Here is a 6,000-nt window from a genome sequence, read left to right as displayed (position 1 = left end):
CAAAGTAATCATCAAACACATCAGTGTAACTGCTACAAAAGTTACACCCTCAATATGTTAATATAATTCACATTTACTGTCATTTTTCATACATTTCGAATAACTCTTGTTTAACTGATTTTCAAGACATTACGCCATGCTGAAGTAGTTTGCAAATGAATTAATAAATACATCAGTATTATGGTCTGGTATGTTTTTGTATCTGATTGAGTGAGAAGCCACTTTACCAATAAGGTTATTGCGAGTGGGTTAATGCAACGTATTTGTGATTTCAAGAGAGTGGAAGCCACGTATTGTTTTCACAAACTTGGCCAAACTAGTAGTAGTAAAATGTTTATTAAAGTGTCACACGCACAACCTGTACAGTATAAAATCGATGCACATAGGACAAAAGGTGTATGGCGTGCGTCCAGCCAGACATTGGCTTATGAGACACTATATACAATATAAACAAAATATAGACATACATTTAATGTGAGAGGTGTGAAATTAAGCAACTGTCGTCTCTTAAACATTTTAAAAAGCGTTTCGGCAAGCAATTTTTGTAAAACGTTTAAATTCATTCAGTACATAAATTTCTTTTTTTCACATATCACAAAAAATTTTAGTTGTTTTTTTCAGCTTCCACTTAATTACAATCGTATTTACATAACCTCTCTGGTATAGAAGGCTTGAAGGCTTGAAACATCTGCCTGTCTCAACAAACGAAGGTAAAATTCCACATTTAAACTTAAAATACGGCGGTGGTCTCTATACATGATATTTTAAACATAGAAATCAACAGGTGTACAGTTATATTTTCTGTAAGTACGAAACTTATTTCCATTTACATTACCTGTATCATTCCAAAGCGAAGTGCGCCAGTTAACTGCGTCATCCTGAAATAAAACGTTTTTAATATACCCACCACAGCTTTTAACGCCCTATCTGATTTCCAGTAAGTGAGTAAAATTATACTGGTTCAAACGGTTCATTATTTTACTATCTCAAGATGGTAAAACATCTAGACCATCGGTGAATAATATTAGACAGGTGCTCTTGCTGCATAGATTTAAGTCTGAAAAGATACCTGAAACATTCTATTTTCTGAGTAACCAAAACTGAGCACCAGCCCCTATCCCCTCTACTTGCAAGAACGGGTACATATTTACATGAACCAAGAAACATTCTGGCAGCCTTATTTTGCACAACTTCAACTTCTTTAAAACCGTGTAATCCCCATATACTGGCACTATAAAGCAAAACTGGTTCAACCAGCTAGTTTATACAGCTTCGTAAAAAACATCATATGACATTCCACCAGCATAAATATACTTAGTGTACACTGCAGATAACGCTCTACTGGCGGACTTGAACAGCTTTCAACATCTTCCATTGAACTCCAACAGACATAAGTTTATCCCATTGCCAATTGCGGTCTACAGTGTCAAATACTTTCTTTAAGTCTATAAAACACATGTAGGTTGATAGTCCAGCAGATTTCCTTTTATTTAACACATTATATAAAGTATACAACTGGTCGATACAGTTTCTGTCAGAGCGGAAACCATTTTGTTCCTGTGACAATATATTGTTCTTCTCAATTCCCCGTTCCTGATGGTATTGTTCAAAACGCCTGCATATATTTTACACGGTATAGACACTAAATTAATACCTCTATACGACCGAGGATCAGTCAGGACACTTTCATCTTTAGGTATGGGGCTAATAAGGCCTTGGTTCCAGCGTGTTGGTGGAATGATGAAAACAGCAACTGACAGCAGGTTGAGCTCGAGCGTATCCTCCTGCACGTGCTCTGTACCGTTACCTACACGTTCACACACTTTCTTATAGTGGTGAAACGAGCTGTTATCACTAACTTACAAAGCGTGTTGTACGAGTCCCGCCAGCGTTTAAGCACGGTGTCAACACCACCATCTAGTGAGCCGTCACATACTGTAGGTTCCATAGGAATAACGTTGAAGGATTTTTTGTCATTAGCTAAATGTAAACGACCAAATTTCTTCCAAAAATCTCTTCCGTTGTGACTGTTATGTTAGTTTAAAAGTTCTGATTGTTGTTCTAGCAGTAAACGTTTAGCTTTTCTGAGTTGTTTAACAAAATCATTTCTCTCTCATATATATATATATATATATATATATATAATGTTTCCGACAGACATGTCACTGTATGAGTTAGGTAATGAAAAACAGACACGATACGTTCAGGCTTTTCCTGCAATGATTAAATTGATTAACTAAATGACTCTCCTACTAACGATTTCAAGAAATGACTAATTTTTTTATTTATTTCATGACATGAATGGTTTCAGAGTCCCACTGTCATATAAACACTGTATGTGAAGACATATAAATATGTATCTAGTAATAATGCTACTGCATACACAGAAGTATAGACTGCTAGTCAAATATATACATAACATGTTAATATATACGACGGCATCAATGTAGATGCCTGCAAATATACTGTATGCTGCCAATTAATTTCGGAAACTTGGACTAGAAGGAAGGGTCTTCAATGTCCACCCACATCCCCTTATGTTTACCAACACGTGAGGCACAAGGAATGAGATGATCTGGGTTTGCTACACCAGACAAGGCTAATCACATTAGGTGATGTGGGTGTACTCCTGTTATTCAACCTTGTTGTGAATATGACCCACAACTTTAAATCTAAAGTTGCATTTGATACAACTGTCGTCCTTTAACTATTAAACGGTTTCCACATCTGGGGATATCAGAATATAAATACTATAGAAAGTATCCATCTAAACTTTTTTATTGGCTACTGGATTAAATGCCACAAACCCAAACGTTCTGTTTTATGGTGATCTAAGAAGGGAACCACTTAGTATTAAAGTTTATAAATGTGTTATTTCCTTTTGTAAAAAGCCTTCTTCGATAGAAGTTAATCATGAAGAGTAACAATTATTTTACAAAAACGTGTACACCATCCACGACGAAATTGAGAATATCCCATGGTTGGAATATATAAAGGATGTATTATATAGCTGTGTAGTCCTGTGTAGTTTAAAGCAACCCGCCATGGCCTGCCTGAATGGTTGAAAATGTCATAGTCCTAAAACCACTATAATTATGGGTTAATTATAGTAATTTTAGGACTATGACAATATTGCCATAGTCCTAAAATCACTATAGTTAACCTATAATTATAGTGGTTTTAGGACTATGACAAAAATATACACAGACTTCAATTCCTTAAAAATTAGAAATCAGCTGTTGATTGAAGCTCTAAGGGGTCGTATTTGCTTGTTCCTAAAGAATCAACCTTTCTTTTAAAATGATATTTATTACTCTCAAAATCAATGTCACAGGGTACCCGGTGAAACCGGTCGATGGCTGAACATTCCCAGACAGACAGATAGTTTATTTATGTCTCGCCTTAATTTACATATAAAATGCTATAAAAATAACATAAAATAAAATAAAATGAGCCACTCCTATTGGAGTTATGAGAGACAAACTACTAGAAGTAGTATAATCATAGTTTAAAAACATTATCGAAGATAAAATTCTGTTCAACATATATGCAAATTAAAAAATATATTAGGCTTTATATAAAACATTACTACGCAGCTGTAAAATTGCCTTGCAGGTTTTGGCACTAAGCGTTTCCCAGGAAAGACCGCTAATGTTTACATTCCAATTCAATTACTGGAGGAGAGGAGTTTCATTACTTTCATCGCTTTACTGATTTCTTAATATATTATATCATAAGTTTCCAAATCTGTTTCCATTTTAAGAATTTTCTCACCACTAACAGTTTAAGAGATCTAAAAGGCCTCTCGATATGTATTAATCATGTGCATAACAATTAGTCAAATTAATTAGCATTTCATGTACAAGCGTGGGTGGGTTTTCGAGAAATAAATGAGTTAAGTTGAGAGTTGACATATCCAATTATTTTTTTGGTTGTGTTTCTCCAGCGCGAGGGATCATAATCGATTACTGCACTTATTTCTCACGATCCTGAATGGATTAGAATGACAAAGCATTTAATCTGTGAAGCGTTGGATATAATCCAAGATTTTCTAGTTCGACTGACATTTGAGATGGATTAAGGGATTGAACAATATCTATGAGGATTAGGAGGATCATTAAACGATTACTATCCACACATTGGTTCTCGTACGATAAAGCTGCCCCTGAGAACAAACATACACGGCGTTACGATTAATTAACAATAGTTAACGATAGTTAATTAAGCACCAAGCACATTGCACTTAAACAATAAGACATGTTGTAAGGGCAATGCGTTTCAGCCCACACTGTAATGAGAGTGAAAACCTTCGGGGAAAGTGTGACATAAAAATATCTGGAACCCATTTTGTCCCAGCCAGCCGTCATCCAAAGTCTACATGCAAAGTTTGTAGCTGTTCCCAATCACAAAGCCTCAAATAATATAACCAGTATATGCAAGCATCACTACATCAATTGTTTGACCGAAGCACTTAGTATAAGGCCAGTTTCGTAACTGAGGAAGAAGTCTGCCAAAACCATGCAACAGTACTATCAACCATTGTCTTCACTCTTATACATGAACACATGTTCATTCATCTTTTTACTGGATTCAAAATCTGTAAAAAGAGAGATATATTGCTGGGTCCAGCAAAAGTACCACGAAAGCCTTGACTCTCTTTATATTTACAGAAAGTATTTGAGACAAGTGGAATTAATAGCACGTGGATTCTCAAAAATCAAAGGATTTGCTTGCGTTTTACAATCTCAGAAAGAAACCAAGTTTTGTCTAACGTTTGATTTTTCAACTTTGTACCACTATCCCGCATTACAAACTTCAGGAAACACTTCATTCGGTGATCCATGGGGCTTTTGTGACAAAACGTGGTAACCACAGATACAGTTTCGGGCAATTTGTAAGAAAATTAAAGCAAATGCAAGCCGGAGTTTAATGAGAAAACAATACGTAACATGGTGGACTTCCTCATTAACATATATGTACATTTTGAGGGTAAGACATTTAGACTAGAGCAAGCATCATCACGGGCACCAATTATGCGCCCCTTCTTGCTGATCTGTTTCTTTCTGCATATGAATAGGATTGGCAAAGTGAAAACAAGGTAATATGCCCAGGGGTTTAATTTCAGGTATATCGATGATCTAAAATCATCCAATATTGCTGAAATAGGCAATCCCCTTCCACTGTTTATCCTAAGTTTGATCAAGGCTAAAACATTCAAGGCCTTAATAAAGCTTTCAAAACGTTTCATGATAGGCATGTGGATGGCATTTCCAAATTTGTAGCATCAGTGGTAAAGATGATGCCCGCTGCAATGTCCTTTGACTTGTACCATAATGTTCCCGTGTTCTTTCAAGGGAACATTTGAGTGGCCTTTGTATGTGTTTTTGATAGTTGACACAGGTGTACGCTCACCTCATCGCGAACACCTAGTATGATAACGTATTTAAGGTGCTTCATAAACGCTCGATTTTCATTCTCAGCTCCCTGGAGAGTTTACAATCTAAGCTGCTGTCTGTGTGGTGCTAGAAGGTCAACAGTCACATTGCCCTCTCATTCCACTGGCTACCCATTCACTGCTGAGTGAAGAGAGACGTATTTCGAACACCGTCACTGTCCCTAGGAGACACCCCATTTTACACGTCTTTCAGTATGGGGCACAAAGTCCGAGACATTCTCAGGAATCAAGGTGCCAAAGACGGTCACCCATCCATTTCCGCCATCAGCGGTGCTTAACTGTACAGAGGTCCATGAAGCATGTTTTTCATGACATTAAAAATGTGTATTTAGTGTATCAGTCAATCAATTGATCGAATAACCATTGATCTAATATCTTCCTTAAGACTTACATTCCGTTCCTGAACTATAACCATGTATAAGGTTAAATAACAACCATTCTATTAGGGAACCATAGAGTATTAAGGAACCCAGCTAAGAACGGACATAATACAGACTGCTAGAGTTAGGACGGGTGATAAGGGAGTAGATGTTTCATTACATACA

The sequence above is a fragment of the Haliotis cracherodii genome, unplaced genomic scaffold (assembly GCF_022045235.1).
Source record: "Haliotis cracherodii isolate W230 unplaced genomic scaffold, xgHalCrac1.p SCAF_5, whole genome shotgun sequence".
Taxonomy (NCBI): Eukaryota; Metazoa; Mollusca; class Gastropoda; order Lepetellida; family Haliotidae; genus Haliotis; species Haliotis cracherodii.
This window is presented reverse-complemented; position numbering follows the sequence as displayed.